Source organism: Ochotona curzoniae, unplaced genomic scaffold, assembly GCF_017591425.1.
Source record: "Ochotona curzoniae isolate NIBS_2020 unplaced genomic scaffold, NIBS_Ocur_1.0 patch319, whole genome shotgun sequence".
Classification (NCBI taxonomy): Eukaryota; Metazoa; Chordata; class Mammalia; order Lagomorpha; family Ochotonidae; genus Ochotona; species Ochotona curzoniae.
This window is the reverse complement of record NW_024466883.1, coordinates 78,232-98,461: the sequence shown is the minus strand read 5'-3', so window position 1 is coordinate 98,461 and position 20,230 is coordinate 78,232. Positions and strand designations below refer to the sequence as shown.

At 54.0% G+C, this 20,230-nt stretch overlaps 1 long non-coding RNA gene across 1 annotated transcript; it reads left to right on the top strand.

The window, feature by feature from the left end:
- Positions 1-1,874: 1,874 nt before the first annotated feature.
- On the top strand, positions 1,875-2,751 carry LOC121167090. Its single transcript, XR_005885537.1, has 2 exons — positions 1,875-2,034; positions 2,476-2,751. It is a non-coding gene; the product is annotated as an uncharacterized LOC121167090 (long non-coding RNA).
- Positions 2,752-20,230: the final 17,479 nt, after the last annotated feature.

Sequence of the window (20,230 nt, the reverse complement as noted above, 5' to 3'; positions counted from 1 at the left end):
ACAGGATTCATCAGTTCTCAGGCTTGTCCATCACACCGCATTGCTGTTTGCATATGGGGGAGACTTGTAGTCCTCTGGAAAAAGAAAACAAAAAAAAAAACGGAGTGGGATACAGCTACTGCTGCTTTCAGTGATCAAGTGGGGAAATGCCCAGGCCCTCCTTGACGTGGTACCGGAGGGCAGAGCCCAGGGTCAGGCCAAAGCAGGAGGCTCCGTGCAGGGAACCAGAACCTGGGGCTGCTCCCGCACAAGCACAGGCTGGACCTCGGCAGAGGTGGGCTGCAGTCCCAGCTGGAGAAGAATGTGCTCCATGTTGTTATTTCCTGGTTGGCAGAGGCACTACCACAGGAAGATCGGGAAGGAAGCAGAAGCGAGGATACCCAAGAAAAGCGAGCAGGTACAGGCCATTCTCCCCTGACGGCCAGTCAGGGTCTCAGGGCTGAGGTCTGGGGTTTCATGTGGGCTGTGTCCATCTCCCGTCACTTCTGCAAAGCTCCCCCACTGCCTGGCCCCCAGTTGACAGGCATGCCCTGAAGGTCAGTGACCTTGGCTGGAGGCCCTGCTGTCCCCTGTGGTGCCTGGTGTCCCCTGTGAAGTTCTCACCTCCTCAGGCCAACCTCTCACAGCCTAGAACACAGCCTCAGGACCATCCTCATCCCATTGAGCCATCCCTTCTTCAGGGCATTCTCCCCATCAGCACCTCCCCAGATGCAGGTACTTTGTAACAGGGCCCATCCCACCCCCTGACCCCAAGCTCAAGCCCTCTTTCTGTCATGACAGGCCAAGATTAATGTCTTTTCCTCCTGACTCACAGAGGAGAAGGGGACCAGCCCCCCAGACTACCGACACTACCTTTGCATGTGGGCCAAGGAGAGAGAGGCTCAGAAGGAGACCATCAAGGATCTGCCCCAAATGAACCAGATGGGCCAGGCTGGAGGCTGCAGCAGACACCTCTGCAGAACCCTGAGGCACACCGGGGCCCAGCATGCCATGTCAGCACCACGCCCCAGGGTCCACACAGGGTGGCACTCATCACTCACTAGCTCACTTGAGCGCCCAGGAGTCCCAGTGAGGATTCTGGAAAGTCAGGAGCTTGTTGCTCAGGGGCCATTTGCACAGGGACTGCTTGTTCAGGTGGAGGGACAGTGGTAGGTCTGAGCAGCCCTGGGGAAGGTTACCCCACAGCTGCTTCCTCACACTCCCTGCCCAGGCACTCTGTGCACACAGGCTTGTCTGCTCTCCACTTCCTGCTCTCTGGGGACAGCAGCTTCTTTGTCTTCCCAAGGGTCTCCCAGGCAGGAAGGGGCAACCCCTGGGTTCAGCTGCAGAAAGTAGCCAGAGGCAGTCCCTGAGCTACAGCCTGTCCTTAGTGCTTGGGCTGGGCTGGCCCTGGCTATGCCCAGAGGGGCCCTGTGAGCCTGTGAGCCTAAGCCTTCTCCAGCCTGAGGAATGGGTGGTCTCACCCCTCTCTCAGGCCAGGATGTGGTTTAGAGACCCAAGACCACCCTCACCCCCTCAGCAGCACCCTCTGGGAGCTTCCCTGAAGGTCAGAGTTGAAGTTGCTTTCTCCCAGGCCTAGAAGGCCAAGGGTGAGGCCAGACCCCAGGGAGGAAGCCATGGTCAAGGCCGGGTTCACACAGCCATGCATCTCCAACAGCAGAACCACATGTCGGAGCAGAGAGCCCAGCTCAGAGCTGCTGTCCACTGCAGGGGGAGAGCCCGGCAGGGCAGAGTGACTGCTTGGACTCCTTCCCCACTCTTGAGCCTCCACATTCCCGTGTGTGAAGTAAGACTAGAGCACTGGTCTGGCACCGATAAACAGGACCACATCCTGGCACCAGTTCCAGTGACCAGCAGCATGTGTGGAATGAACACCAGGGCCATCTTACCATCTCCTTGTTCTGCCTTCCCCCTTGATAGGAGCAATTCATTGAGCTGTGCAAGACGCTATACAACATGTTCAGTGAGGACCCCCTGGAGCAGGACTTGTACCACGCCATTGCCACAGTGGCCAGCCTCCTCCGCATCAGTGAGGTGGGGAAGTTCTTCAGTCCCAGTGTCAAGAAGCCCACGGGTGGCACTCCCAGCAGGGACCAGTGCAGTTCCACCGAGGATGAGTCCCCACTGCCAGCAAGGGAACCCCCTCAGGGCCCAGTACAGGAGTGCCAGTCGCCAGCTATGGGGCATCCTCAGTCACCAGCAAGGGAACCCCCTCAGAACCCAGTACAGGAGTGCCAGCCACGGGGGACCCTCAGTCACCTGCAAGGGAATTCTGTCAGGACCCAGTACAGGAATGCCAGCCGACAGCCACGGGGGACCCCTGGACCAAAGCTGGTGGAGACACCCACCTTGGAAAAGTGCCACAGGAGAGACAGACGGTGGTAGAGGGGGGCAGTGGAGAGGGGCAGGGCTCACCCTCCCAGCTCCTGTCTGATGATGAAACCAAATACAACATATCCATGTCCTCCTACTCAGTGGTCAGCATGGGCTCCCTGCAGTGTGAGAACCCCACAGCCACTGCCCGCATTGGGAACACCATGGACGCAGACTGGTGCATCTCCTTCAAGCAGATCCTGGCCTCCATCCTGCCGGAGTCTGTGCTGGTCAACTTCTTTGAGAAAAGGGTGGACATTGGACTCAAGATGAAGGACCAGAAGAAAGTAGAGACAGTTGAGTGCCTCCAGTGAGCACGAGCCATCTGTTGCTCTGGGCTGAGCCCCTTGGCTGAGTGATTCTGGCCGAGGCCTCTGTCCCTCCCTCCTTCCCTTTGCAGTTTCTCATTAAAGACACAGCCCTCCTGCTCTCCCTTGGAAGCAGTGAGTTGTAAGTGAAAGGAAGGCTGATGCCAACACAGCTGCCTTATAGTCTCTGGGTCTGCATCCCCTAGCACAGGCCAGTCCTGGGAACCAGGAATAAGTGGCAGCTCCTCCATTCCTCTCTGCCTGTGGCCTGGGAAGGCAGGAGAGGACAGCCCAAAGCCTTGAGACCCTGCACCCATGTAGGAGACTTGGAAAAAGCTCCTGCCTTCTGGCTTTGCATTGGCTCAGCTCTGGATATTGCGGCACTTGTTGAATAATCCAGTGCTCTCACTAAGGGAGTGAATCATCAGATGGCAGATCTTCCCCTCTGTCTCTCCTCCTCTCTGTATATCTGACTTTCCAATAAATAAATAAATAAATAGTTTTTTAAAAGAAAAGAAAATCATGATTAGGTATACATTGTTGATCATTATTTATGGTTAATAGTATTTATACTTATCTTTAACCTGAAAATAGGAAAGCAAATGAGAAATGACTCAAAACAGTAAGGAAACCTAATACAGTGGGTGCAAACAAAACAAAACTAACACAATCTGCACAAGTTAATGTAGCTTTTATAACAACTAGTTACATGGAAGACCCAGAAGAGCTCGTGGCTTCAGCCGGCTTGCCTGGCACAGCTGCTGCAGCCAGTTGGGAAAGGAAGCAGCAGATGGTAATCTGTGTCTCCCTCCTTCTGTCACTCTGCCTGGTAAAGCCACAAAACAGCAGCTTTGCGCTCTGTCTCACTCAGCCTTTCCAGAAGTAGTCATTTCTGGAAATCTGCAGATGTGGCTCTGGCACAATGGCTCAACTGGCTAATCCTTCACCTCCAACTGTAGCATCCATGTGGGTGCTAGTTCATGTCCCAACTGATTCACTTGCCATCTAGCTTCAGGCTAATGGCTTGGGAATGCAGTAGAGGATGGCCCATAGCCTGGGGCCCCTGTACCCATGTGGGAGACCTGCAGGAGGCTCCTGGCTCTAGACTGGCTCAGTTCTAGCCATTGCAGCCATTTGGGGAGTAAGCAGTGGATGGAGGAGCTTTGTCTCTTCTCTCTAGAAATCTGATTTTCCAATAAAATAAACTTTTAAAAAACCTGCATATGCATAACTACTAGAAGTGAACTCACTGGGGAGCAAGTGAGAGATGGTATGGCGTGTAAGATCTTTACAGCTGTATGCTTCTGTCTGCCATCTATTAGATGATGAAACAATTTGATCTTTCCAGAGCTCAGCATTCTAGGCTCTGTAAGAGGGAAATGCTCCTGAATTCAGGGGAGGGGCTCTTGCAAAGAAATGGGAGAATGCCCGTGATGCAGATCTACGGCTGCGTTATCCTCCTCTGGGTTCGAATCCTTTTTCAGAGTTGAAAATGACCATGAGAACTGCACTACATTATCCACGTGCAGCAACTTAAAGATGCAAATAATTTTCATTCCATCAACTCTCAGAATACACTGAAATAGGGAAGTAGTACATGGGCTCAGCTCAGGCCGTTGCTATTTGGGGAGTGCACCAGTGGACTTTTCTCTCTCTCCTCTAGGAAACTCTTTTCTTTCAAATAAAAATAAAGCGGCTTTTAAAAAGACGTATTTCTTTTGGGCCCGGTGTGATAGCATAGTGATTAAAGTCTTCATCCTGCAAGTATCGAGATCCCATATGGTTGCTGGTTCTAATCCCAGCGGCCCTGCCTCCCATCCAGCTCCCTGCTTGTGGCCGCAGAGGGCAGTCGAGGATGGCCCAAGTCCTTGGGACCCTGCACCCATGTAGGAGACGCACAAGAGCTCCTGGCTCCTGGTTTAGGATCGGCTCAGCTCTGGCTGTTATGGTCGCTTGAGGAGTGAATCATCAGACAGAGTCTTCCTCTCTGTCTCTCTTCCTCTCTGTAGATACTTTTTAGAAGACGCATTTATTTTTGTTTTAAAGGCAGATCTACAGAGACAAGCAGGGACGGAAATAAAGAGCTTCCATCTGCTAGTTCATTCCTCAAGTGGCCACAACTGAACTCATCTGAAGTCAGGAGCCAAGAACTTCTTCCGGGTCTCCCACATGGGTGCCGGGTCCCAAGGCTTTGGGTCATCCTCAACTACTTTCCCAGGCCACAAGCAGGGAGCTGGACGAGAAGTGGAACAGCCAGGACTACAACCGGTGTCCATAAGAGATCCTGGCGTGTGTAAGGCCAGGACTTTTGACAATAGGCTACCGCGCCAGGCCCATAAATAAAACTTTAAGAAGAAAATTAAAAATCTCTTGAGGCCCTAAAGTAGTTCTTATCGAAAATGCCTAGCCTTTAATGCTAACAGATACCCACTCAATAGCTGCATCTGGGGGGCAGGGTAAGAGCTGTTTCTCTCAAGAGACTGGCATCATGGGGAAAGCATTTGATACAAAAAGTGCTTTTACCCCCAAAGTCTACTGGCTGTTTAACACACATCTTACAGAAGTCAGTCTTACAGATGCCAGGACACAGCCGACCAGCACAGGACCAAGAAGGGGTGTCCTTTAGAAGGACACAGGCAGCGCCAGCCGGCAGGAGAGGACAAGCTGTGAGGCTGGTTGGGGCACAGGTGGAAGCAGAGCCCCAGGATGTGGTGACAGGACGCCCGTGGCGGGGAGGGGTGCTTCTCCCATGAGAAGCCTGAGGGGCACTGCGGGGTCCCGGGATGCCACCCCCACCCCGCCTGGGTCCCACAAGGTTCCCCAAATGTCACTAGACTTCACCAGAGCCCGCCTCTGCAGAAGCCACTACTCCCCCAAACCTACAACAGAGAGGCAGGGACGACGCCGGAGGGACGCGACCCCACACCACACCTGCCACCCGCGGGAGGCCGGCGCCCAGCCCACCTGGTGCGCTTGGAAGAGGCCGCAGCTGCAGCACCTGAGGACGCGGCAGCGCTGAGGCGGCGCCATGGGGCCTCCCACCAGAGCCTCCCGCTCCCGCGCTCCCCTGCGCCCTCTTCCGGCCGTGCGCCTGCGCGCTCTGCCGGCCCGCCCCGCCCCCACAGGCCTCTGCTGGCCCAGGGGCGCCATCCCCACTTGAGGGGATCCGGAGGTTGTGGCTGCCCCAGCTGCACTTAGGGCCTTGGGTCGCAGTCAGGCGTTCACGGACTTGGCGGCTCTCCCAGGGCATTTCCTCCGGGTCGCGGTTGCCCATTGCTGTCCTCTGTGCAGGATCGCCAGGGAACAGAAGAGCCGGGAAGGCTCCCCACACTGCGTCCAGAGACCCCTGAGGATGGAAACCCACACCGGGCACCTTGGAAGGCACAGGGCAACTTAGATAGGACTGTGGAGAATTTCCCAACGCCTAGCCCTTTGAAGAGTCTCCTCAGAATCCCATTAGTGCGTGCTGCTGCCAGAACAAAATAAAAATGGGGGACAAAACCAAAAACATCAAAAAGCAGCCTGGACATCCACTGATTCCTAGGGCGGGAACCCTAAACCTAAACCCAAGCCCAGCCCCAACCCCAAACCTAACCTTTGTCATTTGTGAGCTTGCAGCTCAGCCCCTGGGCCACAGCACTGAATTAGGCCACATTCTTGCAGAACCCTCCTCAAGGTGTAGGTTTCTTTGAGAAAAGACCCTAAATTGTTACTTAGAACTACACGGAAACCAAAGGTTGATTTGGGCCAGGAGGATGGTCATTAATTAGAAGGTCTCCTAAAATAGCTTAGTTCTCCAAACTTGCCAGGTAGGGGGCCATCACTCCTACTCCATCTTTCTCATCCCTGTTGTTAGACAAAGGAAATGTGGCCTGGGGAGAGTGGACTGCAATATTCCTGTGCTGGGAATCTTTGTAACAAGCAGGTGAGCCTCAGCCAATGACATCAGCCCAGATTCTCTTCATGGCAGACAGCTAAAAGTTTCCAGGAAGACAGGCAACTTTGTAACAAGCAGGTGAAGCTGTTTTTGTTCCTCCCTTCTCTTTGCTTGCCACAAAGAGTGTGCTGAGGTCTTAGAGCTGGTGCTTCTTCCTTCTTAAAAAAACTGCCTCATTCAACTTGTCTACTGTTTTTTTTTTCTTCCTTTTCACACCAACTTAATATTAAAAATGTGTTTTAATTTTGTGTAGAATTGATTTACATCTTAAAGAATCTAATACAGGTTAGTTGAAATGGCAATTCTTATATACACTGGCAAATCATATCATGTTTTAGGATATTGCCCTTAAGTCACTATCAAGCAAAGGTTTGTTTTGGTGCAGCAAGTGAAGCCACCATTGAGATGCCTGCATCCCATCTCGAGAGTCCCACTGGAGTCCCCGCTACTCCTCTTCTGATTCAGCTTCTTACCAAGGCATCCTGGGAGGCAATGGATGATGGTTCAGGTGCTTGGACACCTGCAACCCCTGTGGGAAATTCAGAGGGACTTCCAGGTTCCTGGCTTTGGCTACACCCACTCTGGGGAATTAATCAGCAAGCAGGAGATATCTTTCTGTCTCTCTCTGCCCTTCAAGTCAATGAAAATAATAAGCAATATAAAACAGTTCATTCTGAATTTGAATAAAGAAGGAAGTATAGGTTTAAAGACTCACACAAACACATAAATATCAGTGAAACGAGTTTTGTGTAATGACTTACTGCATCAGTTTTAAAGATTTATTTTTTTATTATTTTCTTATTGGAAAGGCGGATATACAGAGAGGAGAGACAGAGAGGAAGATCTTCCGTCCGATGATTCACTCCCCAAGTGAGCACAACGGCCAATGCTATGCTGATCCGAAGCCAGGTGCAGGGTCCCAAAGCTTTGGGCCGTCCTCGACTGCTTTCCCGGGCCACCGGCAGGGAGCTGGAAGGGAAGAGGGGCTGCCGGGATAGAACCGGTGCCCATATGTGATCCCAGGTGTGCAAGACGAGGACCTTAACCACTTGCGCCACCGCGCCGGGCTCTGCATCAGTTTTAAAAGGTTGTTCTTTTGGGGGCCCGGTGTGGCAGTCTAACAGGTAAAGTCCTTGTCTTGCATGTGCCAGGATCACATACTGGTGACAATTCACATCCCAGCAGCCCCGCTTCCAATCCAGCTCCCTGCTTGCAGCCTGGGAAGGCAGTTGGATACTGCTCAAAGCCTTGGGACCCTGCGTCTGCCTGGGAGACCCAGAGGAGGCTCTTGGCTCCTGGCTTTGGATCTGCTCAGCTCTGGCTGTTGCAGCTGCTTGAGGAATGAATCAATGGATGGGAGATCTTTCTGCGTGTCTCTTTTCTTCTCTGTATTATCTGACTCCTCCCTCCCCCGAAAAAAAAAGTTGTTTTTTCAATTTTCTGTTTTATGCACCCTTGGTCGTTTCTGAGAAATCTATGGAAATTTTCAGTAAAGCAAACTCCCCATGGCAGGCTGCTTAGGCTAAAACTGTGTCCTTGCTGTGGGTGGAGTTTGTGTCCTCTCTAGGTGGAAGCTCACTTTGTCTTGATCAATAGGGGAAGGCTGCAGTAACACCCCTAGGTCTGTGGTTTTTTTTTTTTTTTTTTGATCATTTGTTTGTTTGTTTTTGGTATGGAAATAAAAAGTGATTCTGGCATGGCAGTTCAAGAAGGTAGTCAGGTCCAGGCTGCTCCACTTCCCATCCAGCTCCCTGCTGGTGACCTGGGAAAGCAGTAGAAGATGGCCCAAGGCCTTTGGACCCTTCCCCCATGTGGGAGACCCAGAAGAAGCTCCTGACTCCAGGCTTGGAATCAGCTTAGCTCTGGCTGTTGCAGACATTTGGGAAGAGAACCAGCAAATGGAAGATTTTTTTCTGTCTCTCCCCTGCTCTGTAAATCTGCCTTTCAAATAAATGAACAAACCTTGAAAATCAAAAGGAAGGAAATAAATGTGACAAAGTAGACCTACTCTTTCAAACCTTGGGACTTATAAATTTTAAAATTTCCCTTTTGATTCCTTAACGAACTCTCATTCATTCAATTCCATGTTATTTGGTCTCCATGTATCTGTTTATAGTTTCTAGTCTCTTACTGATTTATACTTTATTTCCACTGTATTGCTTAATTTGCTGAGCCTTCTCTTGTTGACTGGATCCCTTTATCACTGTGTAGTGGTCTTCTATGTCCTTTGTTACAGTGTTGGTCTGATAAATGGGCACCTTCTTCTGCCTGCTTTTGGCTCCCATTTGCATGGACTCTTTGTAGAGAACTGTGTTTCTTGAAAGAAACCCGCATTGTTGGGTCTGTTTGGGCTTTTCTTCCCCATCAAGCCAATCATTTCTTTCACTTGGTGAACCTAGAACATGAAATTGAAGATATTATTGCTAGGCAATAACTGATCACATCATCAAAAATGCTGCTTCAGGCCTGGCGGCGTGGCCTAGCTGCTAAAGTCCTCACCTTGAACGCCCCAGGATCCCATATGGGCGCCAGTTCTAATCCCAGCAGCTCCACTTCCCACCCAGCTCCCTGCTTGTCGACTGGGAAAGCAGTCGAGGACAGGCCAAAGCTTTGGGACTCTGCACCTGTGTGGGAGACCCGGAAGAAGTTCCTGGATCCTGGCTTCAGATCGGCATAGCATTGGCCATTGCGCTCACTTGGGGAGTGAATCATGGGACAGAATATCTTCCTCTCTGTCTCTCCTCCTCTCTGTATATCTGACTTTCCAAAAAATAAATAAATCTTTAAAAGAAAATGCTGCTTCTACTCAATGCATTTTATTGTTCTGCCAGCGCATGTGGTAATTGTACATGTTTTCTCTCTCTCTCTCTCTCTTTTTTTTTAGACCTCATGAAATATTTTTATAAATTTGGGCTGGTGGGGCCCGGCTCGGTGGCGCAGTGGTTAAGGTCCTTGCCTTACACGCCCCGGGATCACATATGGGCACTGGTTCTAATCCCGGCAGCCCCGCTTCACTTCCAGCTCCCTGCCTGTGGCCTGGGAAAGCAGTCGAGGACGGCCCATAACCTTGGGACCCTGCACCCGTGTGGGAGACCCGGAAGAAGCTCCTGGCTTCGGATTGGCATAGCATCGGCCATTGCGCTCACTTGGGGGAGTGAATCATCTCCTCTCTGTGCATCTGACTTTCCAATAAAAAAATAATAAAAATAAATCTTTAAAAAAAAAAACATTACAACAGTAACATCACAATTGGGTGTGTAAGTGTGTGTGAATAGGAGTGTTCAATCAGCTATCCCACAGCAAGCTTCTGGCACTTCTTTGTTGTTCTACAAGTGAAATGCTTCTCAGTCCCAAGTGGGAAAGAGCCACAGAGAAGGACTTTACTTGGTGGTTCTCTTGCTGCGGCCCAAGGAGCTGCCTTCCATTCCCTCAGCCTGAAGGCCTGCTTGGTCCACCCTGTCCCAGGCAGAATACCCAGCTCCTCTGCTTGCAGCCAGAATTCCAGGAGCAGAAGAGCAGACATGGGCTGGCCACACCACTGCTGCTTCTCTGGCCGGTCCTGGGACTCCTAGCAGCTACCCGGGAAGCACATTGCCCAGTGCCCAAGGCAGTGTGGAAAGCACTGAGCTGAATGAGGAAGCTAGGCTCACTGCTCTCTTGCCTGCATCCCATGCCTGCACACAAGAAACCTGGCCTGAGGATGCCCTCCCTGGTTTCCACAGCTCTGGGAGGCCTCCCCGCGGGAAAGCACACAATGGACCCTGTGGACAGGAAGCAGAGAATGAAGCCGGAAGCCGGAAGTGGGTAGAAAGCATGAGGTCTGCCTTGGTCCTCCAAAGGCCTTTGAATCCCCAGGAGTGGGGCTGCATGGGCAGGTGCCAGGGCAGGAGACAGGGTGAAGCCCAGCTGGCTGCAGGCCAGGAGAGCTGGAGCAAGGTCCCCATGTCACTTGGCGAAATGCAGGGTGCAGTCAAGGGCCAAGGCACAGAGAGAAGCAGTTCTGTGCTCTGGATCTCAGTGGGGAACCCTGGCCTGAGGGGAAGGCGCGGCCGCCCCTGTCCACCACGTCAAGCCGCCAGCGCCCCACAACAGCCAGGGCCCTTCACTGTCACGACCACGGGCGGCAGCGGGTTCCCCACGCGGCCCAGGCGCGCCAGCTCTGCCCCGCGGCCCACCCGCCTCGCTCCGTGCTCGCGCCGCCCTCAACACTCCAACGGAAACGTCTCGGAGCTCCCAAGAGCGTCGAACGCACCCCCCACACTGAGCGCCGCCGTGCACCTTCAGGACCAAGGAAGGAACCCCGGCATTCAGTGCAGCTTGACCCCGGTAGGGGCCCAGCCCCTCGGACTAATCAACCCCACACCCAGTACCCTACTCCCCACACCCAGTACCCTACTCCCCACATCCAGTACCCTGCTCCCCAGACCTATCTGCTCTCTGAACTGAGTCCACAGGCGGGCGGGGGAAGCTCTCAGAGGCTTCCCCCGCCGCCAGCGGCAGGGGCTCCCACCCCACAAGGCCGGGAGCCTCTTGCTTTCTGAGGGCTCAGCCCTCAATGGGCTCATTTCCAACCTTCTCCTCTGAGGTGGTCCTCAGAGGAAGCAGCTGCTGCCGTCCCAGGCTGTACCCGCTGGACCTGGAGAGGCAGGCCTTGCGTTGCTCAGGATGGCTGCTGCCAGGGGATGCCTGGCATTCCTTGCAGCAGTGCCCCAAGCGCTGCAGCAGGGTGTGCAGCAGGCCCTGTGGAAGTTGCTGCATTGTCTATGGGCCCCACTGGCCCGGCCCCTGGCTTGGGTTCAGCAGAGGGCAGTATCAGGCCGCGCCCCAGAGGAGAGGGGCCCTACAAGCAGCAATGAGAGGGGCAGCCCCATAGGCTCAAATGAGCAGGACACACAGGACAGTAGCTCCCAGGCCAGTGGCAGGGCCCCTTCTGCCGTCAGTCACCTGAGCGTCAATAGGGGCCTGGATTCCTTTGTTCCCAAGCCAGGGCCTCTGAGGAAGACTACAAATCCTGAGAGATGGAGGAGGGAACCCGAGTGCCCCTTCAGGGTGACATACACCCAGCACAACACCCTCACCAGCTCCTACAGCTCCAACATAGAGACCTGGCTGCTTAGGGCAATCGGGTCCCGAGCTCCAGTCAAGGCATCACAGGGCAAGATCCTCAAGAAACGCCCTCAGGTGGGCATCGCTGCCACCAGGTTTGCCCACAGGAACATCCTACAAAAGAAGGCTGTTGGTTGGGCCAGACCTGCATGGAAGCAACAGAACAAGACCCCCAAGGAAGGCCAAATCAACAGAGTCCACTCTTACATGGATCATAGGAACATCTCACAGAAGCCTGCCAGACAAAATACCAATGAGCCACGGACCAAGACATGCAAGAAAGGTCGGCTGCTCAGGGCCTCAGTCTACAGAGCGCTTCACAGGAACATCGCCAGGGGCAGAACCTCCTCGGCCTTTAGGTACCTGCATGTAAAAGATGGCATGGCTTCCTTTGTGCCCAGGTCTGGGCCTCTGAGAAGAACCCCAAAACCCGAGAGACAGAAGAGGGAACCCGAGTTCCCCTTCAGGATGACCTGCACCAAGTCCAACCCCAGCACCAGCTCCTACAGCTCCACCAAGGGGCCCTGGAGGCTCTCAGCAATCAGGACTCAAGCTCCGGTCAGGGCATCACAGGCCATGACCACTAAGGTACGCACTGAGGGGGTTACTGTATCCTCCAGGGTGCCCCACAGCGATATCCCAGAGGGCAAGGCTGAGGGCAAACCTCTCCAAACACCACATGCCAACACCTCTGGAGATGGGCAGGAGGACAGGGTCCCCTCCTCTACTGAGCCCTGCAACAACCAACAGAAGGCTGAGGGCGAACATGGTGGTAGACTACATGACAAGACCTGCAAAAAAGTTCAGGTGGCTGGCACCAGCGGCTTCAGAGCAACCCACAGCAACATACTGCTGGAGAGCTCTGCAGCCAAACCCACCAGTGGACAATATGACAAGAACCCTGACAAAGGCCTGCCAGCAAGCACACACACTGAGGAAGCAACCCACAGGTTGATTGATGAGAAGAGGAATGCTATAGGAGCCCCTGCCACAGAACCACAAGTGAAGACCAGAAATGAAGATGTGCAGGGAGTAATAACCCCCCTGAAAGAATATGAAGAAAAAGCATTCCACTCCAAGATGCTCAGAAAAAAATCCCAGAAAAGTGTGGGAACTCCAGCCCAGAAAACATATCCACTAACCACTGAGACAAGGCCACAGAATGGTCTCCCAACCAAGAAGGAATACATCTCTTCAAGATACAAAAGAATCTCACAGGGGAAGTCTGTGGCAACCCCAGCTCTGGAGCCACAGGCCAAGACACCCGGCAAACACCTGCAGGCTGGTGTCCCAGATTCTAAGGTATTCCACAAGGACAGCACGCTGAAAGGAAAGGCTGCGGCTGAATATGCATGTATGGCACAACATGCAGAACTGTCTGAGGGAGGCCAAGACAGATCTCCCACTTCTCAAGGCCAGTATTGGGCCGTGCCCAAGAGGAAGGTCATGGGCTCACCTTCCTTGGCACAACACGTGCACAACTCAGCCACACAGGTCAGAGCCCCCAAATCCAGCAAGCTCAGCAACACTGTGTACCAGCAGATGGTGGACAAACTCGCCAAGCTGTCTATTGCCAAATCACCCGAGAAACACCCGAGGACCAGTGCCCCTACGTCCAGGGAGTGGCACAGAGACACCAACAGAAACAGGAGCAGTGTGGTCATCTCTGCCTCGGCACCTCTCATGAAGACTCCTGAGGAAGGCTCGCAGGCAGAAAGCAAAAACCTGGAAGGCCTGCCAGCAAGGCTCCACACATGCCCCGGGCACAGCTCTATTGCCCATGCTGAGACTACAGGTGCCTCTGGCCTGGCACCACAGGCTGAGCATCCCCAGGAGAAACTGCAGCCTGGCACCACAGCCTCCACTGCCCTGCACAAGAACGCTCAGTCTAAGAAGCAGGCAACTGGTAAACTCACCTGTGGACCCCAGAACAAGAAAACCGGCAAAGTCCCAGAGGCCAGTGTAATGGTCTCTGCTGAAAAAAGCCACGTGCCGCAGGACACAATTGTGGACGACGGGTCTTTGGCACCGTTTGTCAACATCCCTGAGGAAGCCCCACAGTCTGCAACTCCAGCCTCCAATACACCACAGTGCAATATCCAGGTCACGACAAACGATGCTTTCGAACCTGCCAGCACACATGTCTCATTCCCCAATGCTGGCACACAGTCCAGCTCCTCTCCCTCAATTACACACGGCAACATCCCACATGAAAAGTCTGTGGGCCAAGAATTGATCTCTGCACCACTTGATAACCCTCCTGAGCAATTCCTGCTCACTGGTGCTGCAGCCTCTTTGGTGCCCCAGGAGGAGAATAAAACTGCTGGTGTTTCTGTCTCAACACTACTTTCACAGACCTCTTTAGAAAGCACTCAGGAAACAACAACCCCTGTGGAAGGCTGGCATGACAGAATCTCCAGCTCTGCAGTACACAGCAACAGCGTGCAGAAAGCTGCTGGCACACCCACCCGGGTGTCACAGGCCGAGACCCCCGGGGAAGGCCTGCTAGTTGGCTCCACCACCTCTGAGGGGCCGCACAGGGACATCTGCAGGAGGAGGAATGCTGCAGACAAATATGCCTGGGAGTCACTTGCAAACATCCCCAAGGAAGTCTCTCGGGGAGCAAAGATTTCCATGGAAGCCACACAAGAGAGAGTACCTGACTCCACAGAACATAGGGACACCACACAGGAGAAAGCTGCTGCCAAACCCACCCAGGAGCCAGATGCCAAAACCCATGAGACAGGCTGGCTGGTTGGTGCCCAAGCCTCCAGGGCACCACACAGCGATATCCCCAGTGGCAGCACCTCGTCAGGGTTTGGGTTCCTCCATGCCAGAGAGGTCCTGGCTTCCTTTGTGCCCATGTCTGAGCCTGTGAGAAGAACCTCAAAACCTGAGAGACAGAGGAGGGAACCCGAGTTCCCCTTCAGGATGAGCTGCACCAAGTGCAACCCCAGCACCAGCTCCTACAGCTCCACCAAGGGGCCCTGGAGGCTCTCAGCAATCAGGACCCAATCTCCTGTCAGGGCATCACAGGCCATGACCACTAAGGTACGCACTGAGGGGGTCACTGTATCCTCCAGGGTGCCCCACAGCGATATCCCAGAGGCCAAGGCTGTGGGGAAACCTCTCCAAACACCACATGCCAACACCTCTGGAGATGGGCAGGAGGACAGGGTCCCCTCCTCTACTGAGCCCTGCAACAACCAAAAGAAGGCTGAGGGCAAACATGGTGGTAGACTACACGACAAGACCTGCAAAAGAGTTCAGGTTTCTCGCACCAGAGTCTTCACAGCAGCACTAATTAAAATACTGCTGGAGAGCTCTGCAGCTAAACCCACCAGTGGACAACATGACAAGAACCCTGACAAAGGCCTGCCAGCAAGCACACACACTGAGGAAGCAACCCGCAGCTGGATCCATCATAAGAGGAATGCTATTGGCGTTCCTGCCACACCACTACATATCATGACCAATACTAAAGACATGCAGGGAAAAATAAACCCCCTGAAAGATAAGGAAGAAAAAGCATTCCACTCCAAGATGCTCAAGAAAAACTCCCAGAAAAGTGTGGGAATTCCTGCCAGGAAAACACAAGCAATGACAACTGACATAGCACCACAGGATGGTCTCATAGAAACCAGGGAAGACAACTCTTCAAGATACAAAAAATTGTCAAAGGGGAAGTCTGTGGCAATTCCTTGTATGATTCCACAGGACAAAACACCCAGCAAGAACCTGCAGGCTGGTGTCCCAGACTTCAAGGTATTCTACAATGAAGGCTGGCTGAAGAGAAAGGCTGCGGCTGAATATGCATGTATGGCACAACATGCAGAACTGTCTGAGGGAGGCCAAGACAGATCTCCCACTTCTCAAGTCCCATATTGGGCCATGCCCAAGAGGAAGGTCATGGGCTCACCTTCCTCGGCACAACACGTGCACAACTCAGCCACACAGGTCGGAGCCCCCAAATCCAGCAAGCTCAGCAACACTGTGTACCAGCAGATGGTGGACAAACTCGCCAAGCTGTCTATTGCCAAATCACCCGAGAAACACCCGAGGACCAGTGCCCCTGCATCCAGGGAGTGGCACAGAGACACCAACAGGAGCAGTGTGGTCATCTCTGCCTCGACACCTCTCATGAAGACTCCTGAGGAAGGCTCGCAGGCAGCAAATAAAAACCTGGAAGGCCTGCCAGCAAGGCTCCTCACATGCCCTGGGCACAGCTCTATTGCCCATGCTGAGACTACAGGTACCTCTGGCCTGGCACCACAGGCCGAGCATCCCCAGGAGAAACTGCAGCCTGGCACCACAGCCTCCACTGCCCTGCACAAGAACAAGAACACTCAGTCTAAGAAGCAGGCAACTGGTAAACTCACCTGTGGACCCCAGAACAAGAAAACCGGCAAAGGCTCAGAGGCCAGTGTAATGGTCTCTGCTGAAAAAAGCCACGTGCCGCAGGACACAATTGTGGACGACGGGTCTTTGGCACCGTTTGCTGACATCTCAGAGGGAGGTCCCGAAGAAGCAGTGACCATCGCACAAGGCCAGGCTGAAAGCGGCAACGCCTCTTCAGATAAGAGCAACATCCCACAGGAGAAGGCTGAGGGAGCTCCTGGCGTAGTGCCACAGGCCATGACACCTGACGTAGGCCCACGGGCTGGGACCCCAGCCACCACTGTGCTAAACAGCAACATTCAGGTTGACAAGGCAGTGGTGGGTGACCTCGCCCATGCACCTCACGGACAGGAATTCCAGAATCTCTCCAAGGCCAGTTCCACGGTCGCCGTGGAAAACAACACCGCACCACAAAAGACAGTTGCGGATGACTGGTCCTTGGCACCATTTTCAGACAACCTCGACCAAGGCCTGCAGGAAAGAAAGAACTCCCTGCAAGGCCAGGAAGAAATGGCTTACACATCTCCACAAGAGAGCAAAATCCTGCAGGGAAAGTCTGTGGCAACCCCAGCTCTGGAGCCACAGGCCAAGACACCTGGCAAACACCTGCAAGCTGGTGTCCCAGACTCCAAGGTATTCTACAATGAAGGCAGGCTGAAGAGAAAGGCTGCGGCTGAATATGCATGTATGGCACAACATGCAGAACTGTCTGAGGGAGGCCAAGACAAATCTCCCACTTCTCAAGGCCCGTATTGGGCCATGCCCAAGAGGAAGGTCATGGGCTCACCTTCCTCGGCACAACACGTGCACAACTCAGCCACACAGGTCGGAGCCCCCAAATCCAGCAAGCTCAGCAACACTGTGTACCAGCAGATGGTGGACAAACTCGCCAAGCTGTCTATTGCCAAATCACCCGAGAAACACCCGAGGACCAGTGCCCTTACATCCAGGAAGAGGCACAGAGACACCAACAGAAACAGGAGCAGTGTGGTCATCTCTGCCTCGGCACCTCTCATGAAGACTCCTGAGGAAGGCTCGCAGGCAGCAAATAAAAACCTGGAAGGCCTGCCAGCAAGGCTCCTCACATGCCCCGGGCACAGCTCTACTGCCCATGCTGAGACTACAGGTGCCTCTGGCCTGGCACCACAGGCCGAGCATCCCCAGGAGAAACTGCAGCCTGGCACCACAGCCTCCACTGCCCTGCACAAGAACAAGAACACTCAGTCTAAGAAGCAGGCAACTGGTAAACTCACCTGTGGACCCCAGAACAAGAAAACCGGCAAAGTCCCAGAGGCCAGTGTAATGGTCTCTGCTGAAAAAAGCCACGTGCCGCAGGACACAATTGTGGACGACGGGTCTTTGGCACCGTTTGCTGACATCTCAGAGGGAGGTCCCGAAGAAGCAGTGACCACCGCACAAGGCCAGGCTGAAAGCGGCAACGCCTCTTCAGATAAGAGCAACATCCCACAGGAGAAGGCTGAGGGAGCTCCTGGCGTAGTGCCACAGGCCATGACACCTGACGTAGGCCCACGGGCTGGGACCCCAGCCACCACTGTGCTAAACAGCAACATTCAGGTTGACAAGGCAGTGGTGGGTGATCTCGCCCATGCACCTCATGGACAGGAATTCCAGAAACTCTCAGAGGCCAGTGTCACAGTCTCTCTTGAAAAAAGCTGCGTTTCGCAGGACACAATTGTAGATGACTGGTCCTGGGGACCGTTTGTCGACATTCCTGAGGAAGCCCCACAGTCTGCAACTCCAGCCTCCAATACACCACAGTGCAATATCCAGGTCACGACAAACGATGCTTTCGAACCTGCCAGCACACATGTCTCGTTCCCCAATGCTGGCACACAGTCCAGCTCCCCTCCCTCAATTACACACGGCAACATCCCACATGAAAAGTCTGTGGGCCAATTGATCTCTGCACCACTTGATAACCCTCCTGAGCAATTCCTGCTCACTGGTGCTGCAGCCTCTTTGGTGCCCCAGGAGGAGAATAAAACTGCTGGTGTTTCTGTCTCAACACCACTTGAACAGACCTCTGAAAAAAGGTCTCAGGAAACAACGACCCCTGTGGAAGGCTGGCATGACAGAATCTCCAGCTCTGCAGTACACAGCAACAGTGTGCAGAAGGCTGCTGGCACACCCACGCGGGCGTCACAGGCCGAGACCCCCGGGGAAGGCCTGCTGGTTGGCTCCACCACCTCTGAGGGGCCGCACAGGGACATCTGCAGGAGGAGGAATGCTGCAGACAAATATGCCTGGGAGTCACTTGCAAACATTCCCAAGGAAGTCTCTCGGGGAGCAAAGATTTCCATGGAAGCCACACAAGAGAGAGTACCTGACTCCACAGAACATAGGGACACCACACAGGAGAAAGCTGCTGCCAAACCCACCCAGGAGCCAGATGCCAAAACCCATGAGACAGGCTGGCTGGTTGGTGCCCAAGCCTCCAGGGCACCACACAGCGATATCCCCAGTGGCAGCACCTCGTCAGGGTTTGGGTTCCTCCATGCCAAAGAGGTCCTGGCTTCCTTTGTGCCTGGGTCTGAGCCTGTGAGAAGAACCCCAAAACCTGAGAGACAGAGGAGGGAACCCGAGTTCCCCTTCAGGATGACCTGCACCAAGTGCAACCCCAGCACCAGCTCCTACAGCTCCACCAAGGGGCCCTGGAGGCTCTCAGCAATCAGGACCCAATCTCCTGTCAGGGCATCACAGGCCATGACCATTAAGGAATACCCTCAATGGCGCATCCCAGCCTCCAGTGTGCCTCACTGGGACATCCCACAAGGAAAGGCTGCGGGCCAACGTCTCCTGCCAGCATACACCCAGATCCCCGGATATGGCCTAAGAAAAGCAAAGAGCCCTGAGCTAGGCTGGGAGGACAGGTTCCTTTCCTCATTGGAATGTAGGTACATCACACAGCAGGGTTCATGGTCACCCACCCACGTGCCACAGGCCACGTCCCGCAGGGAACATCAACTGCTTGGATACCCTGCTTCCAGATTGCTTCATGCCTGTGCCCCTCGGTCCTTGGGCCTCAAGCTGCCCAAGATGGCTGGTGACAATGGTCACCTGGCACTCCTCGCAGAACTGCCACAGATGCTGCAGCAAGGTCTGCAACAGACTCTGGGGAAAGTGCTGCATTACTTATGGGTTCCACTGGCCCGTCGCCTATCTTGGGGTCACCAGAGGGCAGCAGTAGGCTGCACCTCTGAGGAGAACTTCCATACAGACAGCAATGAGGCAGCACCAAAGCCTGGGGGCAACCCCACAGTCCAAGATGGACAGGATACACAGGATTACCACACCCAGGACAGTGGCAGTGCCCGTTCTGTCTTTAGGCGCCTTCGTGTCAATGGGGTCCTGGCTTCCTTTGTGCCCAAGCCTGGGCCTCTGAGAAGAACCCCAGATCCTGAAAGACAGAGCAGGGAACCCGAGTTCCCCCTCAGGGTGACTTTCACCAAGTGCAACCCCAGCACCAGCTCCCACAGCTCCACCAAGGTGCCCTGGGTGATCAGAGCAATCAGGGCCCAAGCTCCAATCAATGAATCACAAGATGGACAAGATACACAGGATTACCACACCCAGGACAGTGGCAGTACCCGTTCTGCCTTTAGGCGCCTTCGTGTCAATGGGGTCCTGGCTTCCTTTGTGCCCAAGCCTGGGCCTCTGAGAAGAACCCCAAATCCTGAAAGACAGAGCAGGGAACCCGAGTTCCCCCTCAGGGTGACTTTCACCAAGTGCAACCCCAGCACCAGCTCCCACAGCTCCACCAAGGTGCCCTGGGTGATCAGAGCAATCAGGGCCCAAGCTCCAGACAATGAGTCACAAGATAGACAAGATACACAGGATTACCACACCCAGGACAGTGGCAGTACCCGTTCTGCCTTTAGGCGCCTTCATGTCAATGGGGTCCTGGCTTCCTTTGTGCCCAAGCCTGGACCTCTGAGAAGAACCCCAGATCCTGAAAGACAGAGCAGGGAACCCGAGTTCCCCCTCAGGGTGACTTTCACCAAGTGCAACCCCAGCACCAGCTCCCACAGCTCCACCAAGGTGCCCTGGGTGATCAGAGCAATCAGGGCCCAAGCTCCAGTCAATGAAT